Here is a 12,759-nt window from a genome sequence, read left to right as displayed (position 1 = left end):
TACCCTTACCAGCAGGTGCCAAAGAGGAAGAACCGCCCGACCGGAGTGGTAACTAAGGCACACCGCCTGCTCTAACTTTCTCTTTCCTCCAATGACTGATAACATTAACATCTTTTCCATTAATGTTAGGAGCATCAGAGACAAGTTCCGACGTCAGACAATTTTTGCGTTCCTTAACACTCAGTCCAGTGATGTATTTTTCCTGCAGGAATGCTCCCTTCCCTCCTCTAGGTCCTTCAACCATCTGGCCAGGGAGTGGACCCATGGCCCATCCTACTGGTCTGGCGGGGGCGACTGTAGGTCCGCGGGGGTCGCCGTGCTGATCAGGGGAAGCGCCTTCACATTGGACTCTGTTCAGGAAATCGTCTGCGGCAGGTTACTGCTCGTGGATGGCACCTGGGCGGGAGAACCTGTCAGGTTCATCAATGTGTATGCTTCTCCTGTGAAGAGCGATCGACTGGAGCTCCTCCAAGCCCTGCGCCCTCAGCTCGCTACCGCCAGGACGGTAGTGATGGCCGGGGATTTCAACTGCCCGATTGAGGAGGATGGACGCAGTTCTGGAACGGCTGCCAAGTTGGACGTCACATCCAAACTGCTCATTGAGATGGTGACCGAAGCCTCTCTTGTGGACGTTGTTGGCTCCATCGGACACGGATCCGTGAACTATTCATGGTGCCGATCCGATGGCTCGCTGCGTTCCAGGATTGACTTTGTGTTCACCTCTCGGGCGGTTGGGCAGAGTGGGCACTCGATGGTCCCCTGCTTCTTCTCTGACCACAGAGCCATTCACTTTCAAGGTGTGCTGGGCCATGGCTTCCCCATTGGCCCGGGCTCCTGGAAGCTGAACTGCTCTCTGCTGGAAAAGGGTGAGATTCTGGAGGAGCTTAGAGCTGCCTACTCCACGTGGCGGGCCTACAAGGCGGGCTTCCAGTCTGTTTCTGACTGGTGGGAATACGTTAAACTCGAGTTCCGTTTCTTCTTTCAGGCAAAGAGTCAACAACAGGCGTGTCTGAAGAGGAGGGACTTCAGGAGACTCCAGCGTGAGCTGCGTTCCCTGCAGGACCTTCTTCGATGCGGCTGGGACGTGAGAGAGGAGCTGGAGGAGACTAAGAGGAGCCTGAAAAGGCACTTCGAGGAGGAGTCCGAGCGAATTGTCTTCCGTTCCAAAGTGGAGAACCTGGAGAAGGGTGAGAAATGTAACTCGTTCTTTTTCAGGAAACTCCACGCCGGTCACACGCCCATGAATGAACTACGAGACGAGAGTGGAAACATGCGACGCGGGAAAGAGAACGTGATGAAGGTCGTCAGCGACTTCTACAGCGAACTCTACGCCCGCAAGACTACTGACCCCGAGGCCGCCGATAAGTTCCTGTCAGGTATCACTAACCATCTTGACCCTGCAGACGCGGCGGCCATGGATGTTCCTCTGACGGTGGACGAGCTGCTCTCGGCCGCCAAATCCTTTAGTTCTGGCAGGACACCGGGCAGTGACGGCCTCCCAGCAGAGCTCTATGTAGCGCTGGGAGACCTAATCTGTCCGGACCTGTTAGGGCTGTATGAGGAGATGGTGGTGGAGGGCAGAATGCCTCCATCTCTGAGGGAAGGAATGGTCACGATCCTGTACAAGCGTAAAGGAGAGAGGTGCGACCTGAAGAATTGGCGTCCCATCACCCTTCTGAACGTCGACTACAAGATCCTGGCCAAGACGATGGCAACGAGATTGAAGACTGTTATCGGACGGATCATCCACCCGGATCAGACCTGCGGCATCCCCGGACGTCGCATCGCAGACAGCCTGGCTCTCATGCGGGACACGGTCGAGTACATCAAAGCCCGCCGGGTGCACGCAGCCCTGATCTCGTTGGATCAGGAAAAGGCCTTCGACCGTGTTTCCCATGAGTTCCTGGGCAAAGCTCTGCACAGGTTAGGTTTGGGTAACATGTTTTGCTTGTATGTCCAACTAATGTATTTTGATATTCACAGCTCGGTGTTGGTAAACGGCTGGAAGACTGACCCCTTCCCGGTCCTCTCAGGGGTCAGACAAGGCTGTCCTCTGTCACCTCTTCTTTTTGTTTGTGTTATAGAACTCTTTGCAGAGGCTATCCGGCGGAATGGAGAGATCAGAGGGATCACCGCACCAGGACCAGAACGCTTCGAGGTCAAGTGCTCGCTCTACATGGACGACGTGACCGTCTTCTGCGCGGACCGGCGCTCAGTCGACACCCTCGTCCAGACCTGTGAGACCTTCGGACGGGCTTCGGGAGCCAAAGTCAACTGCGGGAAGTCGGAAGCCATGCTCTTCGGGGACTGGCAGCCGGCCTTTTCCGCCCCCTTCCCTTTCAGCATCCAGCCGGATTTCATCAAGGTTCTTGGAGTCTGGTTCGGGAAGGAAGGAGCAGCCCTCAAGTCCTGGGAGGAACGCTTGACCAAGATCACCCAACGGATCGGTCTGTGGAGCCTCAGACGCCTCACCTGTGAGGGCAAAGCACTGGTCCTGCGTAACGAGGTACTGCCCGTGCTGCAGTACACGGCCCAGGCCTGGCCCCCCCTTGCCACCGTGTGCAGGGCCATTACCAGGACGGTGTTTCGTTTTGTCTGGGGATCCAAGATGGACAGAGTAAAGCGGAGCATCATGTACAAGGATCCTCGCAAGGGTGGGAAGGGCGTACCCGATATCCCCACCCTCCTGCGATCCTCCTTCGTATGTGACTGCGTTCGCCGAACTCTGCGAGTCAAGAGAGGTTCCGCGGGTGGGTCCATGTCTCGCTTCTTCCTGCTCCCCCTTTGGAGACGGTTAGGCTGGGACAAGTGGGACAGCTCCTTCCCCTACAACTGGACGGCGCCATGGTTCTACGGAGACGTGGTTCGGTTTGTGAGGGAACACCAACTGGAGGGACTCAAGCCTGATTTGTGGAAGCCAAAGACTATCCACAAACTCATCAGAGCCAAGGACGAAATGGAGAACATTCCAGGACTTCATCACGACACACTGGAGACTGTTTGGACAAACGTGTCATCGGCTGGATTGACCAACGGGCACAAGGACTTGTCATGGATGGCGATACAGGGCGGACTGCCCGTCCGGTCATTCATGCACGCCCGGAACCTGTGCAAAACCCGGTACTGCCCAAGGTGCCCCTTCGTGGAGGAAACATCGCTGCACGCCTTTTGGGACTGCCGTTTCGCACAGCGCCTGTTGGTTGCCCTGGAGGATGACCTGAGGAACTCCGTCCCCAGAGGGAGCCTATCGTACCATTCCGTACTTTATGGACTCTTCCCTGGGACTCACACCGTTGGAGCCATCCAGGAGGCTTGGCGCCTTATGAACTGCTTTAAGGACGCTATTTGGGTCGCCAGGAACCGGCTCATCTTGAAGAGGGAGAGGATGTCTATCCAGGATTGCCGCAGGCTGATCCACAGCCTGCTCAGAGACTATTCCATCATGGACAGTCCGGACGACAGCGCCGAGGAGGAGGTTTAGACCTCTTCCATGCCCCCTCCCTCCTTTTCCCGTTATGTGCGTCTTTCAATAAAGCTTCGGGCCTGTGATTTCCCCACCCTATCCCCCTTTTCCCCTACCCCCATCCCCCAATCGCCGGTTCGTCGTTATTTATTGTCTAACTTTTTCTTTCAGCTTGAGTGTTATGGATAAGCATAGGAGTGTGATGTATAGTTTAGTGCGTCGTACTCTATGGCAATGTAAGAAGGATTGTATAGTTCTGTGTGTACGGGGCTGCGGCACTGTACACGGTTTGTTACCTTTTTGTGAGTAGTGCATGATAATAAAGATGCTGTTAAATCAAAAAATCTGTTCTTATCAGTTTAATATCTGATACGTCCCCTATCTGGGGACCATATATTAAATGGATTTTTAGAACAGGGAGATGGAAAAAGAGCTTGCTCTGTCCACTCCACGCATTGACCTGGTATTGCAGTACCTCCAGGACCGGTGCACCCCTTCTTAACCCAGTTTCCAAAAGCAGAACTCAATTCACCTGATTCATATTAGCCCGATTTAATGAATTGGAAGAAAGCATACGTCTTCATATGCACCTCAATTTGGCCCATTCACTTTTCACACTTCCTCCTTTTGTTTTTTATCTTTCACACTTTTGACTTTCTTTATTCATCCAAATAGCAAACTCATCACCACTCAACCTGACCAACTCGGCTATGTCCCTTGCTGCAGTTCTCTGTCTTATCTAGATCATTTGCAATTGAATGGAATAGATCCCTTTTGGACAAAGTGGATTCACCTGCTGCTGCAGTGACCACAGGTGTGATAAGATCTAGAATTGGCATCTGGTGCGATCTCTCCGCTTCCACTCCAAAGAAAGTTACCTGTTTATTCCTATCATGCATTGGTTTTTGGGGTTTTCTTTGAGTAATGATGATCTCTTTAGTAGTCTGTTGGCGCCCTCTCCTGGAGGAATAGTTTGCTTGCTCTTGGACATTCTAAAAGAGAGGTCATGATAGACATTGAGCTTCTGAGCTCAATTGGGGACAGTCATGGGTGATGAATGTTTGCAACCTGCTGCAAAGCCTCATACCGCAATATAAGGAACGTCAAATACTAAGAAAGGGCGGCCTATGAAAGAATTACTACTTTCAATAAGTACACTTAAACGGCTAATTGGGAATAGAAAAACTGTAAAAAGCCCTCTGAGAAAGCCCCCCTCTAACCTTTGATAGTAAGCTTTTCTGTAGTCTGCCTGTTGATGTATTTTCCGTTTGAACTGTGCACAACATGAAGAGACGGAACACTGGCGGCTTGTCACAATGCCCCCGCTGACATCACAATAGCGCTGCTGCCTAGAAAACAAGCTGCGCAGCAGAAGTTGTTCTTTGGGTGGGAGGGTGGGCTAGTGTAAGGAGGGGGCAAGCTCTTTTTTTCCCGGGTGGTAGGGGGATGACAGGAGAAGGGATGCGGGTGGTGAGAAGGGTACAGAGGGCAGGGTTTGGGGGCTGGGAAGGAAAGGGAAAAGATTAGGGTTTGGGGATGATGAAAGGGCTTTCTACGGGTAAGGATGGCAAAGGGTGGCAGTGACGGAAAGTCAGGCAACCTGTCCTGTCCGTCTTTTTGTATCGTGAATTGGAAAGACTGCAAGGGGGAGGGGAGTTGCTTGCGCCCTAAAGGAGGAGTTATTCAGATTCATTGCAGTGGGGGGCGGCGGCTGCAAAACGCACCATTCTTCTTGTTTTTGCTCTGCAAAGCAGCCTTTTCAAGGGTTGGCTTGGGTGACAAAATGTCTTCTGTAGGCGTGGGTTTGTCTCCCTCTCGCTCTCTCTCCCTAAGATGTGTCCGGCATAGGCCAGGGTGCCACTCGAGGCCCAAACCAATTCTGGTTATCGCTTCTCGGCCTTTTGGCTAAGATCAAGTGTAGTATCTGTTCTTATCAGTTTAATATCTGATACGTCCCCTATCTGGGGACCATATATTAAATGGATTTTTAGAACAGGGAGATGGAAAAAGAGCTTGCTCTGTCCACTCCACGCATTGACCTGGTATTGCAGTACCTCCAGGACCGGTGCACCCCTTCTTAACCCAGTTTCCAAAAGCAGAACTCAATTCACCTGATTCATATTAGCCCGATTTAATGAATTGGAAGAAAGCATACGTCTTCATATGCACCTCAATTTGGCCCATTCACTTTTCACACTTCCTCCTTTTGTTTTTTATCTTTCACACTTTTGACTTTCTTTATTCATCCAAATAGCAAACTCATCACCACTCAACCTGACCAACTCGGCTATGTCCCGTGCTGCAGTTCTCTGTCTTATCTAGATCATTTGCAATTGAATGGAATAGATCCCTTTTGGACAAAGTGGATTCACCTGCTGCTGCAGTGACCACAGGTGTGATAAGATCTAGAATTGGCATCTGGTGCGATCTCTCCGCTTCCACTCCAAAGAAAGTTACCTGTTTATTCCTATCATGCATTGGTTTTTGGGGTTTTCTTTGAGTAATGATGATCTCTTTAGTAGTCTGTTGGCGCCCTCTCCTGGAGGAATAGTTTGCTTGCTCTTGGACATTCTAAAAGAGAGGTCATGATAGACATTGAGCTTCTGAGCTCAATTGGGGACAGTCATGGGTGATGAATGTTTGCAACCTGCTGCAAAGCCTCATACCGCAATATAAGGAACGTCAAATACTAAGAAAGGGCGGCCTATGAAAGAATTACTACTTTCAATAAGTACACTTAAACGGCTAATTGGGAATAGAAAAACTGTAAAAAGCCCTCTGAGAAAGCCCCCCTCTAACCTTTGATAGTAAGCTTTTCTGTAGTCTGCCTGTTGATGTATTTTCCGTTTGAACTGTGCACAACATGAAGAGACGGAACACTGGCGGCTTGTCACAATGCCCCCGCTGACATCACAATAGCGCTGCTGCCTAGAAAACAAGCTGCGCAGCAGAAGTTGTTCTTTGGGTGGGAGGGTGGGCTAGTGTAAGGAGGGGGCAAGCTCTTTTTTTCCCGGGTGGTAGGGGGATGACAGGAGAAGGGATGCGGGTGGTGAGAAGGGTACAGAGGGCAGGGTTTGGGGGCTGGGAAGGAAAGGGAAAAGATTAGGGTTTGGGGATGATGAAAGGGCTTTCTACGGGTAAGGATGGCAAAGGGTGGCAGTGACGGAAAGTCAGGCAACCTGTCCTGTCCGTCTTTTTGTATCGTGAATTGGAAAGACTGCAAGGGGGAGGGGAGTTGCTTGCGCCCTAAAGGAGGAGTTATTCAGATTCATTGCAGTGGGGGGCGGCGGCTGCAAAACGCACCATTCTTCTTGTTTTTGCTCTGCAAAGCAGCCTTTTCAAGGGTTGGCTTGGGTGACAAAATGTCTTCTGTAGGCGTGGGTTTGTCTCCCTCTCGCTCTCTCTCCCTAAGATGTGTCCGGCATAGGCCAGGGTGCCACTCGAGGCCCAAACCAATTCTGGTTATCGCTTCTCGGCCTTTTGGCTAAGATCAAGTGTAGTATCTGTTCTTATCAGTTTAATATCTGATACGTCCCCTATCTGGGGACCATATATTAAATGGATTTTTAGAACAGGGAGATGGAAAAAGAGCTTGCTCTGTCCACTCCACGCATTGACCTGGTATTGCAGTACCTCCAGGACCGGTGCACCCCTTCTTAACCCAGTTTCCAAAAGCAGAACTCAATTCACCTGATTCATATTAGCCCGATTTAATGAATTGGAAGAAAGCATACGTCTTCATATGCACCTCAATTTGGCCCATTCACTTTTCACACTTCCTCCTTTTGTTTTTTATCTTTCACACTTTTGACTTTCTTTATTCATCCAAATAGCAAACTCATCACCACTCAACCTGACCAACTCGGCTATGTCCCGTGCTGCAGTTCTCTGTCTTATCTAGATCATTTGCAATTGAATGGAATAGATCCCTTTTGGACAAAGTGGATTCACCTGCTGCTGCAGTGACCACAGGTGTGATAAGATCTAGAATTGGCATCTGGTGCGATCTCTCCGCTTCCACTCCAAAGAAAGTTACCTGTTTATTCCTATCATGCATTGGTTTTTGGGGTTTTCTTTGAGTAATGATGATCTCTTTAGTAGTCTGTTGGCGCCCTCTCCTGGAGGAATAGTTTGCTTGCTCTTGGACATTCTAAAAGAGAGGTCATGATAGACATTGAGCTTCTGAGCTCAATTGGGGACAGTCATGGGTGATGAATGTTTGCAACCTGCTGCAAAGCCTCATACCGCAATATAAGGAACGTCAAATACTAAGAAAGGGCGGCCTATGAAAGAATTACTACTTTCAATAAGTACACTTAAACGGCTAATTGGGAATAGAAAAACTGTAAAAAGCCCTCTGAGAAAGCCCCCCTCTAACCTTTGATAGTAAGCTTTTCTGTAGTCTGCCTGTTGATGTATTTTCCGTTTGAACTGTGCACAACATGAAGAGACGGAACACTGGCGGCTTGTCACAATGCCCCCGCTGACATCACAATAGCGCTGCTGCCTAGAAAACAAGCTGCGCAGCAGAAGTTGTTCTTTGGGTGGGAGGGTGGGCTAGTGTAAGGAGGGGGCAAGCTCTTTTTTTCCCGGGTGGTAGGGGGATGACAGGAGAAGGGATGCGGGTGGTGATAAGGGTACAGAGGGCAGGGTTTGGGGGCTGGGAAGGAAAGGGAAAAGATTAGGGTTTGGGGATGATGAAAGGGCTTTCTACGGGTAAGGATGGCAAAGGGTGGCAGTGACGGAAAGTCAGGCAACCTGTCCTGTCCGTCTTTTTGTATCGTGAATTGGAAAGACTGCAAGGGGGAGGGGAGTTGCTTGCGCCCTAAAGGAGGAGTTATTCAGATTCATTGCAGTGGGGGGCGGCGGCTGCAAAACGCACCATTCTTCTTGTTTTTGCTCTGCAAAGCAGCCTTTTCAAGGGTTGGCTTGGGTGACAAAATGTCTTCTGTAGGCGTGGGTTTGTCTCCCTCTCGCTCTCTCTCCCTAAGATGTGTCCGGCATAGGCCAGGGTGCCACTCGAGGCCCAAACCAATTCTGGTTATCGCTTCTCGGCCTTTTGGCTAAGATCAAGTGTAGTATCTGTTCTTATCAGTTTAATATCTGATACGTCCCCTATCTGGGGACCATATATTAAATGGATTTTTAGAACAGGGAGATGGAAAAAGAGCTTGCTCTGTCCACTCCACGCATTGACCTGGTATTGCAGTACCTCCAGGACCGGTGCACCCCTTCTTAACCCAGTTTCCAAAAGCAGAACTCAATTCACCTGATTCATATTAGCCCGATTTAATGAATTGGAAGAAAGCATACGTCTTCATATGCACCTCAATTTGGCCCATTCACTTTTCACACTTCCTCCTTTTGTTTTTTATCTTTCACACTTTTGACTTTCTTTATTCATCCAAATAGCAAACTCATCACCACTCAACCTGACCAACTCGGGTATGTCCCGTGCTGCAGTTCTCTGTCTTATCTAGATCATTTGCAATTGAATGGAATAGATCCCTTTTGGACAAAGTGGATTCACCTGCTGCTGCAGTGACCACAGGTGTGATAAGATCTAGAATTGGCATCTGGTGCGATCTCTCCGCTTCCACTCCAAAGAAAGTTACCTGTTTATTCCTATCATGCATTGGTTTTTGGGGTTTTCTTTGAGTAATGATGATCTCTTTAGTAGTCTGTTGGCGCCCTCTCCTGGAGGAATAGTTTGCTTGCTCTTGGACATTCTAAAAGAGAGGTCATGATAGACATTGAGCTTCTGAGCTCAATTGGGGACAGTCATGGGTGATGAATGTTTGCAACCTGCTGCAAAGCCTCATACCGCAATATAAGGAACGTCAAATACTAAGAAAGGGCGGCCTATGAAAGAATTACTACTTTCAATAAGTACACTTAAACGGCTAATTGGGAATAGAAAAACTGTAAAAAGCCCTCTGAGAAAGCCCCCCTCTAACCTTTGATAGTAAGCTTTTCTGTAGTCTGCCTGTTGATGTATTTTCCGTTTGAACTGTGCACAACATGAAGAGACGGAACACTGGCGGCTTGTCACAATGCCCCCGCTGACATCACAATAGCGCTGCTGCCTAGAAAACAAGCTGCGCAGCAGAAGTTGTTCTTTGGGTGGGAGGGTGGGCTAGTGTAAGGAGGGGGCAAGCTCTTTTTTTCCCGGGTGGTAGGGGGATGACAGGAGAAGGGATGCGGGTGGTGAGAAGGGTACAGAGGGCAGGGTTTGGGGGCTGGGAAGGAAAGGGAAAAGATTAGGGTTTGGGGATGATGAAAGGGCTTTCTACGGGTAAGGATGGCAAAGGGTGGCAGTGACGGAAAGTCAGGCAACCTGTCCTGTCCGTCTTTTTGTATCGTGAATTGGAAAGACTGCAAGGGGGAGGGGAGTTGCTTGCGCCCTAAAGGAGGAGTTATTCAGATTCATTGCAGTGGGGGGCGGCGGCTGCAAAACGCACCATTCTTCTTGTTTTTGCTCTGCAAAGCAGCCTTTTCAAGGGTTGGCTTGGGTGACAAAATGTCTTCTGTAGGCGTGGGTTTGTCTCCCTCTCGCTCTCTCTCCCTAAGATGTGTCCGGCATAGGCCAGGGTGCCACTCGAGGCCCAAACCAATTCTGGTTATCGCTTCTCGGCCTTTTGGCTAAGATCAAGTGTAGTATCGTTCGAAAAGGTGGTTTAAGGCTCCGGCCACCTTAGTACAATGATGCAATGCACACTGGAAGGTTGCGCTTGTTAGTACTTTGGGAGGATAGTATATCCATCTAGAGGAAACCATGGCCCTACCAGGATCGAGGCTATTAGACTGAGTAAGTGTGGGGGCTATGGTGCAATGTGCCCCAGGATTGACGACCCTGGAGTGAGTCTGAGCTTGCTGGCTTTGGACCCCGGCAAGCCTTGGGCTCTGTAGCACACCGTACCTTGCCCTTTCATACTTTCTGAGCATATTGCTCTATCCCGGCCTTCTGGCTAGGAAGGGAAATTTTTATAATCATGGTCGGAGGTCCGTTCAGCTTTGGGCTGAGAAACCAACACCCGGTTGGAGGTCCGGGTCAGCTTCGGCTGAGAAACCAACACCCGGTTGGAGGTCCGGGTCAGCTTCGGCTGAGAAACCAACACCCGGTTGGAGGTCCGGGTCAGCTTCGGCTGAGAAACCAACACCCGGTTGGAGGTCCGGTTAGCCTTGGGCTGAGAAACCAACACCGGTTGACGGTCCGGGCAGTTTCGGCTGCGAAACCAACAACTAGTAGCTCTCTACTCCACTTGGGTAAGATGCCTGGGTGGACGCTGGGAGCAACGACAAGGCTCAACCAGGCTTCGGCTTGGGGGAGCACCGAAGATCCCTGACCCTTGCTGTGGCCTTCTGGCTCGGAGGGACGGGGTTGATTTTTGGGGACCCTCTCCTCACGGAGGGGTCCACACGAATCCTAGCCTTTGCACTGTTTTTGGTGTGACTTCGGTCATGCATTTTTTGCGGTGCTTTGGAAAGCTTCATTAAATCAAAATCTGTTCTTATCAGTTTAATATCTGATACGTCCCCTATCTGGGGACCATATATTAAATGGATTTTTAGAACAGGGAGATGGAAAAAGAGCTTGCTCTGTCCACTCCACGCATTGACCTGGTATTGCAGTACCTCCAGGACCGGTGCACCCCTTCTTAACCCAGTTTCCAAAAGCAGAACTCAATTCACCTGATTCATATTAGCCCGATTTAATGAATTGGAAGAAAGCATACGTCTTCATATGCACCTCAATTTGGCCCATTCACTTTTCACACTTCCTCCTTTTGTTTTTTATCTTTCACACTTTTGACTTTCTTTATTCATCCAAATAGCAAACTCATCACCACTCAACCTGACCAACTCGGCTATGTCCCGTGCTGCAGTTCTCTGTCTTATCTAGATCATTTGCAATTGAATGGAATAGATCCCTTTTGGACAAAGTGGATTCACCTGCTGCTGCAGTGACCACAGGTGTGATAAGATCTAGAATTGGCATCTGGTGCGATCTCTCCGCTTCCACTCCAAAGAAAGTTACCTGTTTATTCCTATCATGCATTGGTTTTTGGGGTTTTCTTTGAGTAATGATGATCTCTTTAGTAGTCTGTTGGCGCCCTCTCCTGGAGGAATAGTTTGCTTGCTCTTGGACATTCTAAAAGAGAGGTCATGATAGACATTGAGCTTCTGAGCTCAATTGGGGACAGTCATGGGTGATGAATGTTTGCAACCTGCTGCAAAGCCTCATACCGCAATATAAGGAACGTCAAATACTAAGAAAGGGCGGCCTATGAAAGAATTACTACTTTCAATAAGTACACTTAAACGGCTAATTGGGAATAGAAAAACTGTAAAAAGCCCTCTGAGAAAGCCCCCCTCTAACCTTTGATAGTAAGCTTTTCTGTAGTCTGCCTGTTGATGTATTTTCCGTTTGAACTGTGCACAACATGAAGAGACGGAACACTGGCGGCTTGTCACAATGCCCCCGCTGACATCACAATAGCGCTGCTGCCTAGAAAACAAGCTGCGCAGCAGAAGTTGTTCTTTGGGTGGGAGGGTGGGCTAGTGTAAGGAGGGGGCAAGCTCTTTTTTTCCCGGGTGGTAGGGGGATGACAGGAGAAGGGATGCGGGTGGTGAGAAGGGTACAGAGGGCAGGGTTTGGGGGCTGGGAAGGAAAGGGAAAAGATTAGGGTTTGGGGATGATGAAAGGGCTTTCTACGGGTAAGGATGGCAAAGGGTGGCAGTGACGGAAAGTCAGGCAACCTGTCCTGTCCGTCTTTTTGTATCGTGAATTGGAAAGACTGCAAGGGGGAGGGGAGTTGCTTGCGCCCTAAAGGAGGAGTTATTCAGATTCATTGCAGTGGGGGGCGGCGGCTGCAAAACGCACCATTCTTCTTGTTTTTGCTCTGCAAAGCAGCCTTTTCAAGGGTTGGCTTGGGTGACAAAATGTCTTCTGTAGGCGTGGGTTTGTCTCCCTCTCGCTCTCTCTCCCTAAGATGTGTCCGGCATAGGCCAGGGTGCCACTCGAGGCCCAAACCAATTCTGGTTATCGCTTCTCGGCCTTTTGGCTAAGATCAAGTGTAGTATCTGTTCTTATCAGTTTAATATCTGATACGTCCCCTATCTGGGGACCATATATTAAATGGATTTTTAGAACAGGGAGATGGAAAAAGAGCTTGCTCTGTCCACTCCACGCATTGACCTGGTATTGCAGTACCTCCAGGACCGGTGCACCCCTTCTTAACCCAGTTTCCAAAAGCAGAACTCAATTCACCTGATTCATATTAGCCCGATTTAAT

The 12,759-nt window shown here is 49.6% G+C and overlaps 5 non-coding genes and 2 pseudogenes across 5 annotated transcripts; all 7 read left to right on the top strand.

The window, feature by feature from the left end:
• The first annotated feature begins 3,755 nt into the window (after positions 1 to 3,755).
• LOC142259540 (U2 spliceosomal RNA) lies at positions 3,756 to 3,960 on the top strand (annotated as a pseudogene).
• A 1,388-nt stretch (positions 3,961 to 5,348) lies between these two features.
• LOC142259506 (U2 spliceosomal RNA) lies at positions 5,349 to 5,539 on the top strand. Its single transcript, XR_012727991.1, has one exon. It is a non-coding gene; the product is annotated as a U2 spliceosomal RNA (small nuclear RNA).
• Positions 5,540 to 6,927: 1,388 nt separating this feature from the next.
• LOC142259505 (U2 spliceosomal RNA) lies at positions 6,928 to 7,118 on the top strand. Its single transcript, XR_012727990.1, has one exon. It is a non-coding gene; the product is annotated as a U2 spliceosomal RNA (small nuclear RNA).
• Positions 7,119 to 8,506: 1,388 nt separating this feature from the next.
• LOC142259504 (U2 spliceosomal RNA) lies at positions 8,507 to 8,697 on the top strand. The gene has a single exon (XR_012727989.1). It is a non-coding gene; the product is annotated as a U2 spliceosomal RNA (small nuclear RNA).
• Positions 8,698 to 10,085: 1,388 nt separating this feature from the next.
• LOC142259731 (U2 spliceosomal RNA) lies at positions 10,086 to 10,227 on the top strand (annotated as a pseudogene).
• Positions 10,228 to 10,924: 697 nt separating this feature from the next.
• Positions 10,925 to 11,120, top strand: LOC142259626 (U2 spliceosomal RNA). Its single transcript, XR_012728081.1, has one exon. It is a non-coding gene; the product is annotated as a U2 spliceosomal RNA (small nuclear RNA).
• Positions 11,121 to 12,508: 1,388 nt separating this feature from the next.
• Positions 12,509 to 12,699, top strand: LOC142259503 (U2 spliceosomal RNA). Its single transcript, XR_012727988.1, has one exon. It is a non-coding gene; the product is annotated as a U2 spliceosomal RNA (small nuclear RNA).
• The last annotated feature ends 60 nt before the right edge of the window (positions 12,700 to 12,759 follow it).

Source organism: Anomaloglossus baeobatrachus (assembly GCF_048569485.1).
Source record: "Anomaloglossus baeobatrachus isolate aAnoBae1 chromosome 9 unlocalized genomic scaffold, aAnoBae1.hap1 SUPER_9_unloc_2, whole genome shotgun sequence".
In the NCBI taxonomy this organism is placed as follows: Eukaryota; Metazoa; Chordata; class Amphibia; order Anura; family Aromobatidae; genus Anomaloglossus; species Anomaloglossus baeobatrachus.
The sequence above is the reverse complement of the archived record's forward strand: the minus strand, read 5'-3'. Positions and strand labels throughout refer to the sequence as shown.